The sequence below is a fragment of the Lepidothrix coronata genome, unplaced genomic scaffold, assembly GCF_001604755.1.
Source record: "Lepidothrix coronata isolate B3197 unplaced genomic scaffold, Lepidothrix_coronata-1.0 Scaffold11, whole genome shotgun sequence".
Lineage (NCBI taxonomy): Eukaryota > Metazoa > Chordata > Aves > Passeriformes > Pipridae > Lepidothrix > Lepidothrix coronata.
The window spans coordinates 1,921,231-1,946,464 of record NW_016690191.1 but is presented as its reverse complement, the minus strand read 5'-3'; the positions used below and the strand labels follow the sequence as shown (position 1 = coordinate 1,946,464).

Here is a 25,234-nt window from a genome sequence, read left to right as displayed (position 1 = left end):
ACTGATTTCAGCTCTACAAGGATGTATGATGCCACATCCATTAATGTTCATCAGCACAGAAGGGTCCGTTAGTCACGCTGAATTGTGCCTGCTTCCACAGCAGGATGATTTATATCCACGGGGCTGCTCAGCATGAGCAAGGACAGTGGAATGTTTCCCTAAATAGACAATATATAGGCATAGGAATGGGGCAGGGTCATGTTAAGGAAATCCGATGCCCTCAGCTCATTCTGCAAGAGCCTCCACCCAAAGCTTCAACAAGAACACGCTGCTCTCAGGGCAGAATACAATTAATGGCAAAGGGGCAGTTTATATTTTGTTCCAGGCTGTTTGCATTGTCAGGCAGACAACATAACCTGGGTTTTGGTAGGTATGTATTTCAGGTTTTTCTTTGCACCTTGACATACTAAGAAAGATTTTTTTTTTCATGATATGGCTCCAAGACAGCCTTAAGAACTTCTACTTTTTCAAGGACTAAAATACAATCTGGAAAGTTGCTTAAAAAAGAGAGAATGAACATAGCTAGAGTAATTCTATGCCATGTTACCTTTGAGGTAAGAAATCAATTATTTCACTTATCCTCCTATTGCTTCAGAAGTCAGCAGCCTTGGCAGTAAATTGAATATTATGCTGCTGCAGACAGCATCTTCCTTGTCAAGCATCTAGCTCCATTCTTTTCTTGATGATGATTGGTGACTTTAAAACTCACATGACTTCTAGATAATAAATGAAAACTGTCATTGTTCTGAGGCTGCTGGGAATCATTTTTTTCCCCTTTCCTCTGCTTTGACCTCATTGTGATGTATTGTCTACTTCAGGGTGTTTGGAAAAGTAAGGGAAATACTAGGCAAGGACTTTTAAAGAAAAAACAGACCTCTAATTAGATCCCTCCAACAGACCCTGCAATGACCCTGTTTAGACAGACATTAATGGATGGGCCTAACTTCCATGACTGTAGTGCTGTCCTGGTCAAAACAGCCCAGAGAGAGGCTTTTTGCTGGTGCCCAAGCTGCTGCCAGTCTCATCTTCATCTTCACTGTGGGCTGCATGTCCCTGAAATCTCCATTGTCCGGGTGCTGGCAGTTGTGTGAATGCACACCCAGCAGAGTCAGGTCACTGAACAATCTGAAAAACAACCTTACTGAGGGGTAGAAAAGACAGTAGCTCTCAGTCAGGTTAACCTGTCCAGATACCGGTTGCAAATATGAATTAAATTGCAAGAGTATGTAACTAAGGCCAGAACTGCCTTTTATGAGCAGCCTATGGACAGACTGACCATGTAACCACCCTGTAACTATCTGCACACCTCTGCAGCTCAGACATTCAATGTTCATCCATTCCCTTTTCAATCAGAAAAATTTTTTGTTTAAGTAGTTTAGTTCAGAGAATACCTTTGGCTCAAACCCCACACTAGATAGTTGCAGAACTTCACGAGATTTCAGTTCTTGTAACTCAGCATAACTTCAAAACCCAAACTATGTTTCACTGTTCATATGCATTTTGAATTGCTCATCTGGGATATAAATCAGAATTAGCTTTCTGGAAGAAAGAAAATATTTTGTGTTTTTGGAGGCCTGTAGTGGAGCTGGAACTGAACCAGCTGACTATGGGGAGGCACGAGCAGAACATGATAGAGGACTGAGAACTTGATGACAGGACATTTTCTTTGAAGAAAGGGACAGTGAGAGAAAGGAATCACAGAGCTGGATAAAATATATAATGTGGAAAAAAAGAGAAATTCAACAATTTAGTCATCCTGCAATTCAGCCATCATCATGTGTAGGTGAAAATACAATCATACCATGCACCACCTTTGGTGAACCTCTTAAACAAAGAAAACCATACACACCAAATATGGTATCTACCTCTGCTTCTATGGCTACATATTGAGAGCTGTGAGGACATACTGGCCTAGGGAGACACAAAGTCTGGAAAAATAAATTAGAGAAGGGTGTTCCCTGATGGATCATACCTTTCAGCACAAGTTAAAATGGCTTGGATATGTATTGTTCTGAGTTCCATAATAACTACATTTGACTCTCTGTATTAATTCATTACGAAACAAAAATATGAAAAGGAATGAGAGGAAGAATAAGGCCTGATGAAAAATAAGGGAATATGATGCAGACAAAATGTTTCTTTTAAATATGGGAATTAAGGACATAAATTAAGTGATATAAAAGGACATGTAAAATGTATGTAAATGGCCATTGTTTAACATCAGGGAACCCCAGGCCAATGCCCACAGATGACACTGACAGCTGCTAATTTTCCTTGGTGGGTAAATCAATCCCCAGGTTTTTGAAAGTCTAAGGTAACACTGCCCACACATGAGGAAACCACTGCAGCAGTAACATCTACTTTATACCACTTGGAAGTACTTCTAGTTATACCATTGGGAAGTGCTTCTGAACATGTATCTCCTCTGCTGAAGTCCTTATGGTATCAAGCACTCTACTGGCTCTCCAAAAATAAATAACAAAATAGTGCATATGCCTGCAGTATGGATTTATGCTCCTGCCTTCTGAGCTCATACACAAATAAAGCAGGAAAGTAATAATAATAAGAAATTATTCTTGTGCTTTCGTATATACACACACTTATATGTATATAACAAAATCATGACCTAACCACTCACCTTGTCAGCATGTAGGCATTTAAAATATCTCCCACCTGCAATGCACAGAACTCATGGCTGAATAACCTGCTCTCACACTGAACTGGATGGAGAACCGAACGATGCATTATAAATAAAAACAGCAATCGGTTCTTAATCTCTTCCTATTATCTCTAGATCTGCAGCCAGTGTTTCAGAAGATGATGGGTTGTATGAGACAACCCCTGCCTCTTTTACTCACTCACCCAGGTGATCCCCATCCACTTGGGTACAAAATAACTAATGCAAGCAGAATCTGTATTTAAATAATTGTGGCATAATAGAGGGAGTAAAGGCTAAGAAGGAGCTGTTCTGGTCCATTGGGTAAATATTATGATCTTTATAGTGGAAAATAAATGCCCAGCTATCTATGAAACCAATAGAGCTGTTCCAGTCTATCAAATTATAACTCGTGTTTTTAAAAAACAATTTTAAATGGAGTTGCTCTGATCTATAGAGCACATTATATAGTTTGGAAAGACTCTGAATACATATTTATCTGGAAAATTTAAGCAGTTCCTTATAAATAATAAGCATCTTAGTGCAGGAAGGGGGAAGCCCTGATTAAATATGTCATTGCATTTTGCATAAAAGCAGATGAAGAGAGAACACCACTCCCAACAGGAATATTGCATTTGAGCCTTGCCCCTTGTCTCACAAGCTAAAATGCATCAAGTTAGGTCAGTCTTGGATGAGACACCTCCAAGGAAGCCCACATTATTGCAAGGAACAGTGCTGACAATTCTGGTTTGTGCACTGTCCTCTGAGTCAGCAGTGGATTCATTTTCCAGCTTGGTGCTGAGGTGTGCTGAGTTGTTGTCTTTCAGTGGTATCTAAAAGAAAGCCTCCCCTCCACAACCGCAGCTCGTTAAAGTCTCCGCGCCGCGCTCTGCAAGGCTGGGGTGCCGAGCCAATGTTCTGAAGAAGTTCCAACAGAAATAATTAAATTCTCTCCCAGGTGTCCCCGCAGTTCCAATTGGATGTGGATTGCTTCCTCGGTTTCCACCCTGGTGTGTGGTGTCACTATACACCATTAGACAGCTGTTGTGCTTGAACCTTGGGATGACTCCCCACCAGCCGTGGGTGATGCTAATTCAGTATAACACTCATCCAACTCACAAGGCTTTTGGTGACTTAATCAAGGTGCTGGTGGAAAACACTCCCAAGAAAGTGTAGCATAGCATTATTTTTCCCTTTTAGTTCTGTATTTACATGCTTAACAAACAAACCATGGGATTATCACAACAAAAAGCAGCAACACAGAATGGATTAATGGCTGCAGCTCCACTTGTCCATATCTCTAGGCTTAAAATGGATTTGACCGAGTCCTACCCCTCAGTCTTTCAAGCCAATAATGCACGTTTTAAAGAATATTTTTCTTTGTTTCCACAGTGCTGTAACTTCAGGTCAAAATGTCAGAAGAGCTTGATATTCTTGTCTTTTTTCAGGTTTTGTCATACCGTTATTTAAACATAGGTTTTTGGATTTAATTTGACAATCTTTATGTAGTTTCTGGCATGGTAATTGAGTCTACTTGTCTTTTTCAGGACACCAGAAGATCTAACTAAGTCAGAATGTCTCAGTTACAGTCCAGATTTCTATTTATTACCTACCTCACCGAGAAAGACAAGGTGAGTTATCATTCAGTACAGAAAACCTGAAAGGCATTTATATGCTTGAAGTACTGTATAACCATCCTGTACAGAAGCACAGTGCTTAAGTAAATGTGTTACAGCCCAGACAAATCCCTTTGAAACAATACTATTGAGCCCAAATTGTCTCTGTAACTGAGGGTACAAATCTAGAAAGCTTACCTCCCACCCAGGACCAAAACAAACCCTTTCAGAGATTATTGATACAATGGCTTATGACAGATTGCTCCTCAGCCTCACAACTTACATGCTGAACAATAAATTCAACGTAAAGTGACAGTCACAGCAAGTGTTCAAGGCTGTAACTAGAAAAAAAAAAGAAACCTAATTTTTACTGAAGTTAGAACTCCAATGAACGAGAAAATGTGAACATATAACTATGTATATATCAAAGCTGCAATCTCTGTAAATGCCATCACCATTACTTATGGTTGGGATGATGCTAATATTTGAAAATATTTCAATAGGAAGCCAATTTTTAACCTGCAAATTGTAATCACAGAGACAATATTTCAAGGCCTTTGTGAGAAAAGGGTGTTAGTGGACCAAGGAAAAAGAAACCTGCCTGTTCCACTTATCTCCACTGCAGATTGGATGAGGCCATCCTACACATCAATTTGGGTGGGAAGTGCCCTCATATTCTTTTTCATCCTGGGCTACTTGGGCTACTGCTTGTCTTTTTAAATTAGGTACATTTAGTGAGCAAAAGTATAGATAGAGTTTTCTATCATGGGTAAAAATTAGTGTCACCACTTTCAGGTTTAATGTGATTGTGTTCTCAGTGTAGCCTTTGGCTATTACCAGAACACATGGAAGAGATATTCTACTTGTGCTCAGGTTAATACTGAAATTCTGAGGAAAAAATTCATGAAGATTTATCCATAGTAATTCTTTTTGAAAAACATTTTATTATGCTTGCATTCTGCACCTATACTTTTTCCTGTTGTTATGTATTTTAAAACAAAACCATAAGCAGAGAATATCAGTAATTTCTTTTTTCTTTTACTTTCACTGTGCCACTTGGCTGAAACAGCCTTATACAAATGTCTGTTTATTGTAAGTAGTGTTTAATTTTTGTTTTTCACTTCAAAAAATTTTAGGTAGATAAGCTATGAAGAGTATTTTTTAGGTTATTAAAAAATGTTGACATTTACTAGCCAAGTGCCTGGCATGTAGTTGCAAAGGTCATCAATGAGTAAACAGACATTAATGGTTAGCTGGATAACTGGTACATAAACAGGTCATATTAATAATTAACAGAGAGGAAAACTGGCAGTTTATAGCAAGCTTAGGAAAATAGCTAATAGAAATAACTTTGGAAAGGGCAAGGACCCATATTTTAAAATCATCTAAAAATTAAACCTAGAGAAGCCTGAATTTTAAGACATTCGTTTCTCATTTTTTCTTCTCTCTCAACTTATGAACAAACTATTTTTTAATTCATGGAGAGCAAATTTATTTGAATCACTGAAAAAAGTATTGCACATCTGTTCATCCTGCAATTGATTCTCAGACTGATGCTGTCCTGTTGACAACCCTGTAGAATATGAAATATTTAAAGAATTGGTTTCATCCTCAAATACATTGCTTTTGTTCATTATGGAAAGACATTAAAATATATGAATATTTGGATTTAATACTCCATCAGCAATCACTAGAGCTGCTTATTGCTTCTAAGCAAAATATACTTTAAATTGCCAAAGGTAAAAGTTTTCCCAACATTTTTTTTTCCTAAAATATAAATCCTCAGCATTTCTCTCCCACATCCTAAAAATTGAGAGGTTTTTTTTCTCAATTCCTTTTGGCTTGCCAGCTCAGCAGCAGCTTCTATGTGCAGCCCTATCTGTTTATCCCAGACCAATACCAAAATTACCATGAAGCCAGGCCTTGCTTTTAGGTCCACAATTAGTCCTAGTTAACTTGGCTGTAAACAGGTCCCTGGTTGTTCAAGCTGGGAAATAAAGGCAGCCAGATCTGAGACTAATTGCATCTCTCCTGTCATGTTTTCATCGTGCAAACTTCAGTGGACACAAATCAATTGGCTTCTTACTTTTAACTATTATTTTAACTAAAAATTATTCAAAGAATATAGAACTGTATGTTAGAAAGTAGTGAAATTTCCAGTTCTTCAACAATAATCATCAGTACTCACACTATGAGGAACTGTAGAAAAATATTTCTATGGATAAATATTACACTTCTCTAGTATTTAAAAACAATGCTGCTTTTGAATATTAAGTAAAACAGTGTTATCTGAACATTAAGTAAAACTGCAGAAACATCTAAAAGGTACAGTCAGAAAGCAGAGGACATTTCAGGCCTGCCAAAGAAAATTGATGGAATACTTCATGGGAAAGGGTTTCTGATGATGGACTTGGAGAACTAGGAGTCCACTGCGGGCCTGCAGATATAACACAAAATTCATGCTATACTGGGAGGAGAAGAGACTTTCTCCCTGACTTCTACCAAAATGTAGTTTATTAAAGTTTTCTTAGTGATATGCAGAAGTCACCATCTCTGTGTGCCAGCATACGGATTTTACAAACGCAGAAGTATTTATGTGTTCATACAGTTTATAGGCAGTCTCAGTTTTACAATGCAACTCAGCCTAATAACTTGGCTGAAGAACTGAGAATTAACAACTTTTCTGTCATCTCATCAACATATGACCATTTTATTTTGTGGTTCCTGTTCCCTGTTCCTCAAATGAAATATACTTTGTTATTCTGAAATGTAGTTAATGTTAGTGAGTTATTAACTAATACCTGTTTTATCCACCACTGTAAAAATGTTTCTTATTATGGTAGAATAAGAGGAGACAAGCTGTAGATACATTCTTGTCCTTGATGTTTTTAGGATTCAGACAATTATATGTCAGATATGCCTCGCCTTTTGGCATCCTGTTTGGTATCATAGAATAATAGATTGATTTGGGTTAGAAGGGATCTTAAAGATTATCTGGTTCCAACCCTGCTGACATGGGCAGGGACACCTTCCACTAAACCAAGTTGCTCCAAGCCCCGTCCAACCTTTCCAGGGATGGATTGTTTACAGCCTCTCTGGACAATCTGTGCCAGGGCCTCACCTCTCTCATAGTGAAGAATTGCTTCCTAATATCTAATCTAAGCCTGTCCTGTGCGAGTTTAAAGCCATTCCCCTTTGTCCTATCACTGCATGCCCTTGTATGACCTGAGGTTCAACCCCACCTAAAGCACTTCACTCCCTCCCTCTCATCATACCAAGAACTCTAATTCTGTCCAAAGACCAGTACATGCAAAGCTGGTACTAAAGGCCTCTAGATTCGATCTAGATTTGAAAATACGTGTTCACACAGTTGAAATCTCTGTGAAGGATAAAAAAGCTCTCCATTTGGAGTGGGTGTCTGATTTGTTAACTGTTTTTGTGGCTCAGAAGACTCATGATCACGAAAGGTCAATAGTTATTGATGTTCATTGCAACAAAAGCCTGTTTAATGTTTTTAAAATAGGCCATCTTCTATTTGTCCAAATTCCTTATTCAATACAGCTAAGATTCTCAAGACACTTAATGGCTACACTTTATTATACAGCCTCTTCTTATTTTTGGACAGCTGTATTTCTCCACCTTCCTCTTCCTTAACATTTTTCTCATAAATTTACTAGAAAAAAAAAATCTATCTTTAATTAACTATGCCATTCTTTAATCCTTTTAATGCCACTAAAATGTATACTGAAGAACTTTACAGTCTGAGTCAAAAGGGCATTTTGGCAAAAGAACATTGCAGCTGCGTCGCCTGAAACATCTTAGAAGACAGTGTCCACAGGGAGCTGGAGAGCTCGGTAAAATACTGGCAGATGTAAATAACAGTGTCACATTTTGGGATGAAAACCAGCTCATGGCTGTGCTCATTAAGAGCAATTTCTGTGTCTCTGCAAGGCTCCACGGAAATGGGGAGGTCTGTACCCCAGGCAGCAGATACTGCAGCAGCAGAGAAAGGAGACTCGCTTTGCACCGCTAATCCAGTTAATCCCAGTGATTTCAGGGTTCCTTCTACAGCAGTGCAGGGAGAGATGTGGCTGGGAGGAAGGGATGAGCCTGGCAGAGATAGTGGGCAAGGGCAAAGCAGCAGATTTCCCTCTGGTCCTCCTGTTTTTCCAAGGGAGAGTGGCCAAGCTGGGGCGTATCCAGCCATCAGGCCACAACATTTAATGTGAAGCGACACTTTCGTCCCCTGAAAATTTTACTGCTCAGCAGAAATAACGAAGCTGTGCAGGGTGGACACAATTTCCCCCCAGAGCCTTAATTTGGCACTCCTTCCTGTTCTAAGCCCACCCAGGAGACCCAAAATAGAGGCTCTCCAGAGGGTGGGAGGAAGGAGCACATGCATAGGTTCAGTTCCACCATCCAAGCTCCAGCCTGCGGTCCCTGTCAGCAGGGCAAGAAACTGCAGACTGGAAATGAATGGGGAAAAATGTGTTTGGAATTTCAAGGAAAAAAAAATAAAAATAAAATGAAGAAAAAAAAAGAAAATAAACTGAGATATAAAAATGTGAAAGCCATTAAAAAACGAGGTTTAAACTTAAGAATAAATGCAATGGCATAGTCACATTCTTTAAAAGCTTTGCTCCGCTCAGAATGGCTTTGTTATTAGTGATTCTTAATGCATGAGATAGTGGTTTGGAATAAATCTTTAAGTAATTCAAAACAAGGACTCTTCAGTAAATAGTTGAAATTAAAGGGGGAGTTAGAGTCATCTGGTTTCCATTAGGATGATAAAATAGTTCACTTGAAACCTTTTACAAGATGCTTTGTTACTGGGAGGTGTCTGTGCATCTCACTCCATCACTAGCCATTTGACACAACATAAAAGGCTTCAAAAGCCATGCTAGGCTTCTTAATCAAAAACTAATTGTAATAGATATTGGGGAGTGTTAACACTGTGACCGCTAGGTTGTATCTTCAGTATATAAGCAGGAGTGAACATTAAACACAACCCTGAGTTGATAGGGCTTATCAGAATTTCAGAGTTAAGTGCTAAGTACTGCAGCCCGGTATCTGCGCGCCATTGCTTTGTACCACTTTTGGAGTTAATTGCGCTGTAGGACTTCATCTTCCCAACAAAATTTATAGCATGGGCAGAGAAATTGGAAGCCCACTGAAAGAACTGCTGCAGTTTGCAGGAGTTCTGTGAAGCCACAGGGGAAAAAACTGTGGTTTCTACTTCAGCGTCTAAGAGGGGTTCCCTCTGCTGCCCCTCCTCAGTTCGCCCTGTAATAAAAATGAGTTGTTTCTCCCTCTTGAAGCTTTACTTGCTGCTAATGCTGTAGCAGAGGAATTGCAGCACCAGCTCCCCAAAACAATGCTGCCCCTAAAATTATCACTAAATTGTCATACGTGCATGCTTTACATTCCCGTAAGCCTTGTTGACATGAATATTCACAGTGCTCACAGAAACAGCTTTATTGATTTTACTGATACAGTGTGGGCTCAGAGTTACTGATTTTAACTTAATTCATGCATTTTTCCAGATAACAGATGACCTTAATATTTACACACAATTGCACCATAATAAACCCAAGCCAAATCCTCTCCTGTTATATGAACTGTTGAAAATAAGAGTTACATTTTTTTAAGCTAGGAGCTCAGAACCAGGCCATTGTACAGTGAGGAAATCAGAGATATGGCAATTTACTCCAGCTGAGAATGTTGCCCACAGTGTAAAATTCCTTGTTCAGTGCAGTAAAGTGCATTAAAAAGACAGCTATGTTATTTCTCATGAGTTCATTATAACCTGTATCCTACCAAAATCTCCAGACAGCTGTGTTCCTTTTTACTCCAGTTTCAAACAATATAATTAAAAAAGCATTTGATGAAATGTAGACACTTTTACCATTTACACTGGAATGCTGGCACCATCCAAAATCAGCCAGTCTGTAAATACCAGATTAGGATCTGTGTAGCCAAGGTTTTTATTCTAGGAAAGCATACTCAAAAGAAAGTCTCAACTTTTCTCGGTGAAGAATAAGCTTTATTTGTAAAACCCATAATTATCTCAAATGTTCCGAGAAGCTGAGAGAGCTGCAAATGGTAAAACAAAACATAAGGAAACAGTTTTGGGCATTTAAGTGGAGGCAAATAAGGATGATGTACTTCTCCCCTATTAGTTTACTATATAAATGAGAAGACATTACAGAGTGAAATTTAATTAAAGTAATTGACCAAATTGCATTTTGTAGTAGTTATTGTCATTAGCAGCCCTGACTCCTCTGTCAAAAGGATTTGCTGAAGATTATTTCTAAGGGGTATTTATTATGAATATTAATCTCTCCAGTAAGTACCATCAACATATTAAAATTCACTTGAAGCATTTTATGGAAGACTGCAAACAGAAATGAGTGGTGAAAAACAAGGTGTCTAATCATGTTAGCTTGGTTCACACGTGGTTAAACCAGAAGTAGAACAGGGAAAGGAAATGTAATAATATGTATATTGGTTATATTGTGATGAAAATGTTCTTAAAGGGTACCTGATTTTCAAAGATGCTCAGGCTGCACTGCCAGGAACGCTGATGACTCTGCTGTTTAAGGCAGGTTTTTATGTAGTCTTGCACTGTCTCACTGGGAAAGTCTCATTCTCAGCCTATGTGTTAATTTCTGATTGATCTTTTTAGTGCCTCTTTCCAGGAAATATATATTTAAAGAAGGCTATAGTTCCCATTGTTGCAGAGAACTTGGTTCCCAGGTGCTACCCACACTACTGATACCAACAACAGTCAACTTGGGTTTAGTACTGGATACCCCAAATTGGATCTGTCAAGCCCCTCTCTTCAGCAGGGGGAAGGACACACTTTTTAATTACAGTGCATGCATGAAGGGCTGTACAGACCTTCACCACTGTCTCTTCCAGCAGCTTAGATGATGCATTTTCTTCTCTTCAGTGCTGCTCAGTCTTCTTGTTGAGAAAAAGAGAAAAGTGAAGGGAAAATGAGACAGTAGGGATTGGCACTTAAAGAAAAGAATAAAGAGAAAAAAACCTAGGAAATCTTGACCTACTCTTTCAGTTTTACATGCTCTGGACACAGGGTTTGAAGATGATGGTTATATGCTGGAGGAACAAAAGGTGTTTATGAGATTGCCGGGGTTGGAAGTTGCAGGTTGGGTCAGTCTCAGTCCTCCTCAGCCTCACCTCATACTTCCTCTCCTGCACCTCTTTGCTTTGAACGTTTTTTTCTTCCCTTTCAGCAAGGCCATCTGCAACTTTCATACCACCTGTGTTTAAAATAAACACCTGACAGCAAATAATCCCTAAGTATACACAAGTTGGGCATCCCAAGTTGTGTTGCAGCTCCAGACTGTCAGCCTCTCTTGTCCTTTTAACAAATGCTCAGATCCCTATTGTCTCGGAGCTCTGCCTCTGTTTTGCCAGGAGGCATTCCTTTCTCTTCCTTACGAAACAGGCTGAACATTTTCCCTGTGTAAACATTGTTCCACATCTGTTCACGCTGAAGAACATCAGAGCACCACTTCCCAGAAACCATTCTGGCTATGTGTGACCAAATGTACCGCAGAGCAACCAGAGCGAGGTCAGGAATTTCCTCAAAGTTTGGGCTGGGAAGAGTCATTTCACCTCAGTGCCACAGCTCCTACAGTAACTTTTTGATAGGTTTTATCCACCTATTAGCACCAATCAGTCCGGCTGTGGCTGCAAGATCCCTCTGCAAGGGACCAGGTCCGTGGCAGCCACTGAACCACCGACCTGAAAGTAAAAACCCCAAACTAACTGTTCCTGAGTAGAGTAAAAAAGAGAAACCATTTCTATTGCCGAATATGACAAAAATCCTTAAGGGAGTCCACTGATTACACTACTGAGATTTGTATGAACTAACTAGGGTAAATAATTAGTCTATATTTTAATTAATATATCAGTGCCTGCTAGCACAATATAGTTAAATTTGTGCCACTATTAGAGCTGAATGAAAGAAAGTTGTCCTATTTGTAATGAAATTATAATCATGACCTTTCCAAGAAAAAGAAAAAGCAAGAAAAGTCCTGCAACACTTTTTTGTGTTGAAAGAAGTCAAGAGGTGCCTTTAGCTCACCAAGTGCCCATGTGCCTCTTCTCTAGGTAGCAAACCTGAATATGGCAAAAGTGTCTCTGGTGAACAGGGAAATGAGACACACACACACACACATATATATATATATGTGACACAGATCACAAAATGAGGGCTAAAAATATAGCTCAATTATTCAAAGTATATAATTTTTTTTCAAGCTTGACCTTGTTATTACATTGAAGCACCTGTGTCACTTGAAAGGGGCCTTCTTGCACAAACAAGAAAAAAAGTATCTGCGCATCACAATACAGGCTTTCTCCAAAACCTTTTTCCCTGGATAATGTGGCAGTTTTGGTAAACAGAATACTCCCTCCCCAAAGAGTGTTAGAATGGTTCTGCACAACCAAATATGATCAAGTCACAGAGTGGGTCTCTCTTCCTGCCTCCACTATGAATCCAACTTTTTTCCTCACTGCCAAGGGAGGCAGCTCTCCACTGTCTTTCCATCAGGAGCAAGGATGGAGGCATGATATTTTGGTAGGACAAGGGGTAATGGATTTAAGCTGTAGGCGGGTAGATTTAGACTAGATATTAGGAAAAAATTCCTTACTATGAGGATGGTGAGGCACTGGCACAGGTTGCACAGAGAAGCTATGGATGCCCCATCCTTGGAAGTGTCCAAGGCCAGGTTGGATGGAGCTTTGAGCAACACAGACTAACAGGTGCCATCTCTGCCCACGGCAGGGAGGTTGGAAGGAGCCCATGCCAGGGCTCCAAAGGCATCACAGATGTGCATCTATGGGGGAGCCTGAGACAGGGACCTCTCATACAGCAGCAAAGAGCCCAGTTCTACAAAGGAATCCTCACTGTGCTGGCTTTGCTGGAGGAGAGGCTCCTGAGCCTACGCTTCCCAAGGTGGCAGCTGATCTCCGCTCGGTGGCAGCCAGTGTGAAACACGAGGGCTTGATTTTCAGAAGGTGGGAGGCTTAACACTTGCTGAAAATAAGACCCATTTAAGTTGTCACGACAGCAGTCACCTTGAAAGATTTAGGCCACGCTGTCTGGTTTGCTGGTCGTCCCCCCCTCACCGCCACATTTATCAACCCTCCCAACAATTGCCTCCCCTTCAAAAAGCTGTTTGGTTTTGATCTCCCCATGAAAGTTAAGGTATCACATTGGTTAACATTATTGCTCCTCCAAACTTTTCCCACTCCTGGCCCACACAGGGCTGAGGATAACCCCTTCCCTTCTGCCTCAGCATCACTTATCAAAATCACAGAGTGAAGGAGGCACGACACAATTCGGTTTTAACATTAATCTTCCCACTGGCTTCTCATTACTTTGCCAATAAGATGATCTTCCTCACACCACATTTCGATATATTTGACATCTGTCATAAAACTCAGGTCACACATATCTGTCTTCTGGTAAAATGAGTCATCCTACAGAGACCCATACTATGCTGTTCAGGTCTTGCCAGAAATAATTATTGATATATTGTCAACACATCCAGCCTACGGTATTAACAGGAGTCATAAATTACCAGCCTTTTTTCTTCCCTCTACCTAGCAAGGAAATGAGGGGACATACAGCAGGAAAGCAGGTACATGGCATTTGGGTGATGGATCCAGCCACGGCCATTCACTGCTTTCTAGAAGCTCCGCACAATTTAATTGTATTATTGTATCAAATCATTCAAAGCTCATAATAACTTTCTCTTTGTTTTGGTCCCCTTTGGTACCATACAGGTCATGATCTCCCATCGAACCAACCACCTAACTCCCCAAAACCTGTAGCTGATAAACAGTAGCTATTTAGGGAAGAAAGGGTACAGATAGAAGTTGTACTATCCTAAGTGTAATGTCATTGGCTTCACTGAAGACAGAATGTTTAACCTGCTCTTGGTATTTGTGCAGGACAAAGGCAACTTTTTTGTTTCATCACATATATGCAGTGCTTCCCAGTTAATTTGATTAACAACTTAGGTTATTATTGTGCTTTTTTTCTTTTAAAGTGTAAGCTTCCATAGACAAAGATAAAAGGACAGAAATTCCAGCCATAGCTGTAGGAGAGGAATATCCATTCCCACAAGCAGCATCTCCTGCAGAACAGTCACTGGATTTAAACACTGCTGCAGTTCCCTTTGGGGGTTGCTAAAGTGAATTCCCTCCTCCTTTCAGTTTAAGGTGTTACAGGGACTCCTTGCTCCACTTTTTGGTCTCAGAGACACAAGATCTAGGTGGTTACAGCATCTTCTTGCAGACCCAGAGGGAGGAGTGTAAGCTTTGCTTTAGAACCATGACTGAGCTGTAGGTGGTAGCTGGGAAGTCAGTGATAGACATCACATGATGTTCTGCTCCATCGGCTGCAGAACCAGGCCATTAAGCTGCTGTGATTAAGGTATGCTGGTCTACAGCCAGGCAGGCTCTAACCTTGACCTTTAATAGGTGAATACCATGGTTTGAAACACTCCTGCTTTGCTCTCCGGAGTAGGGACTGTGATTACCTTGTTAGAGACCAGAGAGAAGAGGGACCACCTTGGGAAGGTCCTTCGTTTTGTACCAACAAACCTCTGAAAGCTGTACGATGGAGAACATGAAGTATTCCCCACAAGAAGGCTTTGGCATAGGGTTTTGCCAAGGACAGGGGCAGGAGAGTGCAAACCCACTGAATGTCACCTCCACAGAGTGGATATGCTGCGGGAGAATATTCCTTCTTGCACAAATCCAGCACAAATCCCAATCCCCAGCCTCAGTGTCAAAACCTCAAATCCTATTGTGCAACTTTCAAGACCCCAACTGGGATGACTTGGGAGGGAGTTACCCAGGCAAAGGAGCTCTGCACGTCACAGTAATGCTCCACAGGCCCAGCAGCAGCAAAAATGTCACCTCAGTACTTTACGTTTTTAGCCCTTCCATATATACAGGAGCACTGAGAGCACCTCACACTAATTAACAAGCTGCTCTGTATCTTTGTGCGTTACCTTTCTTTTTCCCCTTTGATTCACATACAAATTATTTTTAGAAAAGGGAAAAAGTTTCCTCTTTAAAAAAAAAAAAAAGAAGTGAGGTGAGGTCTGGGACCGTTCATCTGCCCTGTTCATCACCTCAGCAGTGTATTAGGTTTGTGAGACGGTGGAGGAGGGAGAAAACATGGAGGGTGCCTTCACTCCTGTCATCTCCCTCACCCCAAAGCCTCCCAGGTCCTCAGCAGGAGCCAGCTCCCTTTCTTCCTCCCCCTCAAAAAGCCCTGTGGTTTTATTCACTAAATCCTGATATGTATCTCTGACCTGTGCTCTGCCCACTTTCCATCATTTTTGTAAGGGAAAGCTGTTGTTCCGAGGCAGTTTGTTTTTATGGGGTACCTGTGGGTGACACACACCTGGTGACACCTCCAGCCTTACACTGCAGGCACCACGTGATGGCACAGGCACATCAGATATTTGGTTCGGGTGTCGAGTTCTTGGGCAATTCTGGGCCAAGAAAAGTGACCTGCAGAGACCATTTTAAATCCTGCTAATTACAGTATCCCTGAATTTGCTCTAGTTTTTTTCCAGGTTGAATTTAGCAAAGACAGGAGTGCAGAAAGGCACTCTTGCTTTTCTGCTTGGGCACTGAGCTCTGACACACTGGAGGATGTCGTCTTTCATTATTAACTTTGGCAGCATTTAAATTAAGTAATATCTTGACAGGGGAAAGGAAGGCAATGAAGGGCCCTGGGAATATTTTTTTTCTCCTGTTTAATTGTACTGCATTTGATGTGTTCCAAAAAACACTAGAAGAGCTGCTCTTCAGAGACCAAAAAAAAGTTTATAAACCCCCACCAGTTGAGGTAGTTTGGCAGCACATAGAAGGATGGAGAATTATCATCTGTCCAGGGAAATCCACCCCCCACTCCTCCCAACCCTCTTTCAGCTGGTGCACGCAAGATGTTCCTGCTCACTTCATCTTCAAACATTTAAACACTTTGAGGACCACACACCTACAGTGCGTTATTTGCAGGGCTTTCTAAGCCGAAATCCAGCGTGTGTGTGTATCTGTGGGTGGGAATGGCTGGATAATGTTACCCTGATAGCTGATGATAATATTTCTACCAATTGTTAAGCTTCCTAAGTCTCCACTTTGCAAATGCTTCAGCGGATCGGTTTCTGAAAAACGCAGCTTTCCTTGCTTGGGGAAAAGGGACGAGTCAATAATGCGTTTGTGCAGATTATCTTGGAGACTCTGATTTACTCCAGAGAAAAAAAGTCTCCCTTACACAAATGCACCTTTCTAAACACTTCAGGGGTCGCATGGTTCACTGCAGGGTTGTGTCAGTGCAGCCATAAAATGAGGCGGCCGTTCAAGCTGTCTCGGGCTGGCAGCGTAGCAGGTCCTGCAGAAACACAGATGTGCCGGGTCTGAGCTTTAAAAGTGGCTCCCTCCTTGTGAGCTCTCTGCTTTGAGTCCAAATAGACATTAGGAAAACGTGTGAGGGACAAAGGAGTGTGTTCCTTCAGTGTTTCAGGGGGGGAAAAGCGTGGGAGGAGAGATAATTTTGATGAGTCAAATTCCTGATTCCCTTCAGACCTGCAAAGTCAGTGGGAGTTGCTTCGCTTTCATCTTAACATGCAAAGATGGGTGAAGTTAGAACAAAGGAAGGTGGAAAAAAATAAATAAGCTTTTTTTATAAAGCTAGTTTAAGGAAGACCAAAAGAAACAGTAATGTTCTTGGTGTAAGGGACAAAAGCAAAACAACACTACTATTCTGCATAACATACTCTTTATCTCAGAATACTTATTCAGGTATTGGCATCTGAGAAGTCCTCTGCTCATCTTTTTTCCATTTCCTCTGCCATGGTGACTCTTCTGGGCTGTACATGCCTCACACAAAGCATAATATCTTCTGAGACTTTGTTAAAATATTATTTAAGACCGACTTCTGGCCCAATTCTTCTGACTTTATCATGCCTTTGCTTCGTATTTTCCATCAGTGCTTCTGCTTCATCCACTGCATTAAGGCACAAAATTCTTGTTTTGAACCAAGATATTTACAAGTTAGATCCCCCATATCCTTCTTCTCAGCTGTTTTTGTCCCAAATCAACCAAACCTGACTCTACACATCTCCCTGAAGCAATCGCAGTCTCAAAACTTCTCAAACTCCACAAATTAACAATTTCTTTTGGGGCAGGGATCCATTTGCAGCCACTCCAAATTTACCTCAGTTATAGTACTGAGAGATTTTGCATCTCAAGTTCTGCATGAATGATCTGTTTAGTCTTGTGGCAGAGAACATCCTTTAAGAGATCTGTGGGAAGCAATTTAGATATGTAAACCTGTTTGTTAGAGTGCTTAAATGTGCCATAGAACAAAAAAATCCTATGGATTCACAATTCAAAATGAGTTGAAAAGTCAGTTTGGATATCGAAGATTTCCTGATGCTAAATGGTTCTGACTTCAATAAAATCATCTGGATTCTGTTCCCATCCTAATGTTAGGCTCCCTTACTCTTATCCTGAGAACTCCCTGGCTTGAAGGAGCACTCTTTCTTCTGGAGAGCCCTGAAGAAATAGCTTATACAAAAAGTCTATCTGTGCACAAGGGGAAAAAAGCCAGCACTAAGGATAAGGTAAGCAGTAGCAATGAATCATGTATTTCACTCAGAAAGCAGAGAGCTCCAGTTTTGTTTATCTTTTGTGTGGACAAGTTCCCTGGTCTGGGTTCCTATCTTTTTTTGAAAGTCCCATCCCCCATCACACCCCAGCTGACAGCCTCATTGTCCCAATGGCTGTCGTGGGAAGTCATGATAGATGGCTAAACCACGACCCTTTTAGGAGTTGTGTGTTCATATTATGCTCAGAGACCTTTTTTGATCAATAGTCAATTCAAACATTTTCACTCATGGATACACTCAAATATATTTATGATTATAGCATATGTATGTATAAATAAGTGGTTGGAGAATTGTTAGGATGAGCAGAACTACTTCAAGAGGTTTCAGTGCTTTGGAACCCAAAGCAGTGGTATCATGAGTAAATGTGGTCATTTGCAGTGTTTGCAATATTTTTTTTTACTATTTTAGTCAAAGGAAGAGCAGCCAGAATATTTCCATTGTGGGGAGCATAGAGACTTGAAATAACTAGGGTTTGATACTAGCCATATTGCACTTCACTTTTCCTCAGCACAGAATGCCAGCTTGTTTCTTCAAATTAAGACAATATGCTTATAGTGATGAACCTTATTGGCCATCTATCTTCCTTTTGTAATCTGGCTCTCATCAAGCTGAAATGAAGCCATTTCTTCTGACTGTGGCTGATTAAACACAGAGTAAACCTAGATCTCTGAGGAGGCTCTAATGATTCTCCACAGGCCTAGTGTCAGCCCGGCACCTGCAGCATTCAGCTTCCCCATTTCCATCATAAAATGAAGCATCTGTTACAGAGAAGTGTTATCTTTTTATCATCGATGGTATCTTTCTGTTTGAATTCACCTACCCCATTTGGTATAAATTACAGCCATTTCATATGTAATGAATGGTCACACAGGATGCACTCTGGTTATTGGGGGTTAAAAGGGCACAAAATCCTTTTACTAAACCTTTATTTAACTTGGTGAAAGTTAAGACTACATGGCTTGTGTAAAACCTTCTTTATTACAACAAACAGGAGGAAATACTTACCGCAGCTTAATGCTGAAGCATTTTGATATTGCTTATCTAAATACTGGCCTTTGAGTTTTTTGGAAGCAATTCCTGGAGAAACATTATTAGTTGCAGGGAAAAGAAACAGAGAAACATGTTTGTGCCAAAGACATTTCTGTCTCAGTAACTTGATTAACTATAAGCCTGAAACCTAAAAGTAGACAAGATTTGTTTGCTAGAAAGGGTGGTTGCCAGCTTAGAACCTGCTGCAAATCCCACAGAAGTCACCTGGCATATTTTCAATTATTTCAACAGCATTTGTTTGGATCAGGCCAAAGATCAGCTGCCTGTTTACATTTTGTGTGGTCCACATGGTCCTCTATGTTTTACCTTCTCCAGTTTTCCATCTGAGCTGAAATAGGCAACCTCATCTCAGAAACAATTTTTTTTCAGTTGATGGGGATTTGGGTCATAACTTTGCCAAGCGTTTTGTTGTTTCCCGCCTACAACGTGGGCAGTCCAGACAACCTCCCATCTCAAAGAACGAAAGAAAAACTTCCAAAGACACTAACTCGGAAGTAAAACTTTGCTCATTGAAGTAGTAATATAATCGATGGTAAAAACAGTTGTAAAACTGCTGAATAATTCCACCTATTAACATGTAGCTACAGGATACAGAGGTGGGGGTAACAACTGCAAAACGGCCTTCCTGGTCACATGAATGTGAAAGACGTTGTTGTAACATAACAACCACTTTGATAACATCTAAAGATTGCAAATAAGAGATGGCTTGCTGTGTTTGATGTTGTAAGTACAGATAAGGTCTTCAGTGAACCAAAGAACAGCAGAGAGAGAGAGAGACTCTAAAGCAGCTTGCTCAGGTATTGGTATGAGACTGAAGGAGACCAAAGATCAGCACCACCTACTTCTTGGAAAATTCTTGAGGTGTTGCATTAAACCGGGACAGGGAAGGCAGTTACAGTCCAAAGCATTTCATTCCACTCATCATCCTGTGCCACGCTCTGAACAGGACATGCCACCACTGAAGTCACCGTGATCCACAGCCCAGCCTAGTTCAGCAGTGCCCTCAGGCTCCACATTTCTCCTGCGTGATAAGTGTTAATGGATTAATCTTGCCAGGACTGTCTGAGATTTCTTTTCCTCATTTTTGTTAACAGGTATAGAAGGTGCAGTGGGCATACAGTGGTACTGCCAGTGTTCTATTGAATTACAGAGGTTGAACAATCAAAAAGGAAATTATGATCACCAAAATATAACATAGCAACAGCCTCTTTGGTGGATCATTTGCCAAGGTATTTTCCATAGTACTTTACACATGAAATAATTTTACAGCATAAAAGTAACTTAAAATAATGAACTTTATTGTCAAGATTAGACTTTCAACTACCTGTTGAATTGCTTAACAGACCCATTGGGGGTAAAAATCATCCTTGTGAAAATTAAGAACAGTGAACAATTTTGTACCAACGTGTAATTTCATGATTGTTTTGCAAGCCTGCATTATGTGGCCACTTTCTGCTGATCCATTTTGTAGCAAGCAAAATCATATTGTCCTACCACAAGAGCACACTTGTTATTCAAAATAATTAGGACATGAGTCATCTTAGTATCAAAGTTGGCATTAGTGATATATGGAGCTGATGACTGATGAGTCCAATGAACATTTGACTCATGTAGACTTGAAATATGCAGCTGAAAAGCTCAGTTAATTCAGAAGAGACACAGCATAGCTGTGATAGCATCTTGTAAAAGCAAGATCCAAGACAAGTAGAAATGCAGTAACACCAGTGATGAAATCAGCTGAGGTCTTTGGATTTCTCAGAACAGCTGAAAAATGGAAGAACTTTTCCATTAAAAAATTCAAAACTCCATTGTTTTCCCCTTGACAAGGTACGAAATGTAATAATTTTTTTTCCTACTGTTTACATGATATTTTTGTAAGCACTGGGATTATTTTTGTTCCCTGTCCATTTCCTTTCATTTTTCCTTTTTGTTACTTTAGTTGAATAAGTGAACGATATCCAAAATTTCAGTTTGGTTTGGAAAAGTTATAACAGCAGAAAGAAAAATGAAACTAGTTTAACCACTTTAGAGAGTTTCAATTTTCCTTTGTTCTCTTCTGTAACTTCTCCAAAATTCAAGATTTGTAAGAGTTAGTTTGAAAATAAGAAAAATAGGGAGAAGAAGGATGAGGAGTGCAAAAGGAGGGAAAAGAAAAATAAAGGGGAAAATCCAAACTACTAGTTATCCTCTTAGAGGGAAAAAAAAAAAGGACAAATGGGGAAATAGGTGTTTAATGTTTGTTTCAAATAAAAGATAGAAATAGGAAAATCTGAAAAGAAGCTTTTGTTTTATTCTTTTCTTGTGGATGCCAACTATTCCCCTGTCAGCAACTGTCTAATTGACTAATACAGTGAACATGTGGCAACTATTTTCAACTGTATTTAGCCAAGTCTGCTGCTGTGTTTCAGATGTAATGAAGGCTTCTAATGTCCAGTAGTTTTTCCAGCTTTACTATGGGATCTAACAAAAGCCATCGCCCCTAACAGCCTTTGGCTTAGTTTAAAAAATAGTAATGTTTGCATCTAAATATGATTTAGGGCACCATCAAGGTATAAACCTGTGTCTGATACAGTTAGTTCTAAAGGTCAGCTCCTGGAAGGACTTCCAGTCAAAAAGGTGTCCCAAAATCAACTACCTTCGAAGCTGTTTCACAGACTTGTAAAACTGGACACCCTGAGGCAAACAGAAAGCAATCAGAGCCAGAAACTCCACTGAGTGTTTTTTCCTCCGTGGGACGGGTCTGAGTGACGTGAGGGAGTTCCCCACCTTTGTGTTAGATCCAAATCTTGACTGTAATTGGAGTCAACAGGATGTAAAGCAGTGGGGACCATCACAAACTGCACATTTGACTGCTGACTGTAAAATTTAAAGGACCGTGTTTCTCCCTGACACCGTAGAAATCCGGTTTGTAATGGGTCAAATATAAACATTTAAAAATTGGGAGAAGAATACTTGATTATCTCCCCAACAATTGCAAACATCAATGCATCTAATCACAAGCTTAATATTAAAGGATTTGAGGTCTCTGGTACCAGTTTTAGGTTTATAATTAGACCTATAGTACAGTGTTCCCCCCTAGAAAAAAATTTGATGGTTTCACTCCTCTTATTCTTTTTTTAAAGAGATGCTCTTTTACGTTTAAAATCTACTAATGACACAACTGTATTTGTAATCAAGTGTCTTCTTGCTGTAAGATTTTTTTCTTCACTGATTCAAATGCTGTAATATATATAGCTCATATATAATGGTGTCTGTAGAGGCTCCATTAATGGACTGAGACCATTCAATGCTTTATTCCAAGCCATCAAATCATTCTGTAGTTATTCTGGGGAAAAAATTACCCGAGCTGGAATGAAATATCAGAGGTGGACACCAACTTAGATGATTGTGAAGAACAATATGTGAAAAATGTTGTGATCATGGCAGATGAAGAAACTTTGAGATGAAATTGGTCTTTCACAGTAATATCAGTTCTCTTCATCAACAACAATGTATCTGGACAATGAGCCAGTGTCATTGACTTTCCCCATTTTAAAGGCCTTTAATACTGATTACTGCCCAGTGAACAAAAGCTTTTCTTGTGAGGAGTCTGAAAAGGTTGATTATATGTACATTACAGCTGAAAATGGATCAGACAAGTAGTAAGTTATGAAAGTACGAACACAAGAGAATAAGACCATTCACTGAGCTTGAATTACTTTAGTTTATCTTCTTAGGCTGAATTGTGGCTGTGGTCTTTTTGCAACTCAAATAAAAAGCGCAGATCAAGATGAGATAAAGATAACGGAGTATTGCCAGCATTAGGCAATAAAATCAGTAGCTGGAATGGAAGAAAACTTTGATAACCACACAGAAAAAATGTTAAAAGTTACAGTGATACTGGAAAAGGCCCTCTGTAGCTACTGCAGTTGAATAACTTAGGCACTAGGACAATAAAAAGATACAAACATCTGCTCTTTCATTTCTTTATAAAGAGATTTGGAACTGAAATTATTCTGACCAGCTGAAGGGACTGTCTCTGATGTTCCAGTTAAACATCGTTTGAAAACTTCCAAGAGTTGAGAGTGGGTAACAACTTTCATATTAGGGCCCACACAGGATGGGGAACTTCATTCAAAATTCAAAGTTCTGCTTTACACTGGGGAAAATGAAACAATTCTATTCAAAAAAGATGTTTGGTTCTCAAAACAAAAATCCCAAGGTGCTTTAAAATCATGTTTCTTTTCATATCTTATAAAAAAAGTTAAGTTTTAATTACTTTATGCTTCTTTTAGCATGAAGGAGGCAAAAAAGCCATCACTGGAAGGATGTGATATCGGAATTCGTGTTGGTAGCAAGAGCTCACACCTCAACAGGAACACAGCCTGGTCTAAAAGGCTGAGCAGTTTGCAGATTGAGCAGTCAGGAAAAACATCCCACAAATTTGTTTTAAAAATGCATATTTTCTCTAACAGTCCCAATAAAAACCGTGGAATCTCCATTGTTATTCCTGTGCGACAAAATGCACAGTTTTTAAAACAAAACATCCTAAATTAAATTTTAGCCACTGCATTAAAGGGTCATTTCCAAAAGATGAAAGTACATTCTGTGGCAGTGTAAAAGGATAATAGAGGGCAAAAGAGAATTACAACACACTAGTATTACGGAAAAAAGAGCGTGAGTTGTGATATCCATGAAATGTTGGATTTTCCGCTATTCACAAGGCTCTGCATTCTTAATATCTGTAAAGAATGGTCATCTCACTTGCTAAAATATAACCCAAATGCTCAAGCCACAAGGCTAAACTACTCTAAAGTAGCCACTCCATCCAGCTGATTCTGCCATTTAGCACTTCTCCTGTAACATCAGTGGTGTAACCTTAGTCCCCAGAAATTGGAGGGCGAGTTATGCCGTTGACCTCGGTCTGATCAGGCTCGAGGACAAGCAGCTGTGCAGTCCCTTGAGGCCACAAGCCATGGGGAAACTCCAGGGCTCTGGAAGATGAAAACAGACCCAGAGGCCTCAGCTGAAGGAGAAAGTCAGAGTTGTAACCTCTCCCTATGGCTGCCAGGAACCTGAACCAGTGGGGCCAGGCTATCATAGGGTCATAGATTGGTTTGGGTTGGAAGGGACCTTAAAAATCGCCTCATTCCATCCCCTGCCATGGGCAAGGACATCTTCCACTAGACCTGGACACTCCATACCCCATCCAGCCTAGTCTTGAACACTTCCAGCGACCTGTTCCACCCTGACAGTAAAGAATTTTTTCCATAAATATAAATTAAACCTGCCCTCTTTCAGTTTAAAGCCATTGTGTCTTGTCCTATAACTACATGTCATTGTTAAAAGTCCCTCTCAGCTCTCTTGGGTGCCCCTTTAGGCACTGGAAGATGCTGTAAGGTCTCCCCAGGGCCGTCTCTTCTCCAGGCCTGAACGACCCTAATTCTCTCAGCCTGTCTCCATAGTAGAGCTGTTCCAAATCTTGGATCATCTTCATGGACTACTCTGAACTCGCTCCAACAGGTCCACACCCTTCATATTCTGGGTGTCCCAGAGCTGGATGCAGTACTCCTGCTGAGGTCTCACAAGAGTTCACCCAGTTTATCTCAGCTGAGGCACATGAAAATAAAGAAATTCCAAATCAGTGCCCACCTGATGAACCACAGGAAAGTGCTGAGGCAGCCCCACGTGCAAACAGCCAGCGTTGGCCACTGGCTCTTTGGTGTTTACCTATGCTAAATGTACCCTATTGTACAGATAAATTCATGTGTGCATGTCTTCAGACACATTGTTTAAACACCAAACAGCCTTGGATTAAATACTAGGGGCCATGTGAGAACCCTCACTCCTTTTCACTGCATGTCCCACGCTCCAATGTGCAAGCCTGGATGTACCCATGCACGTACACCTGCATGCAACAACTGTCTTCTCAGTCACAGACAAGAATTTGCTAATTAATGTTTCTTAAAATTAATATTTTTGCCAGTCAGAATTAGTCACACATGAAGCATCCCGAGCTTCGAGAAGGCTGTCTTAATTAAAGTTTTATCTGTCACTTAATGGAAGAATTATTGCCAATTTTGATCGCTCTGTTTTTCTTTCGGATAACAGTAGTGTTCTATCAGCCTTTGTATCCCTGTATACAAAGCAAAATTTCTTTCAGGTTTCAAATGCTGGCTGATTTATTTTACAATATTTTACTGCATCTT

At 40.2% G+C, this 25,234-nt stretch overlaps 1 long non-coding RNA gene across 1 annotated transcript; it reads left to right on the top strand.

Moving 5' to 3' along the window:
* Positions 1-4,202: 4,202 nt before the first annotated feature.
* LOC108492540 lies at positions 4,203-23,443 on the top strand. The gene is made up of 4 exons (XR_001873140.1): positions 4,203-4,287; positions 17,821-17,951; positions 20,141-20,275; positions 23,321-23,443. It is a non-coding gene; the product is annotated as an uncharacterized LOC108492540 (long non-coding RNA).
* The last annotated feature ends 1,791 nt before the right edge of the window (positions 23,444-25,234 follow it).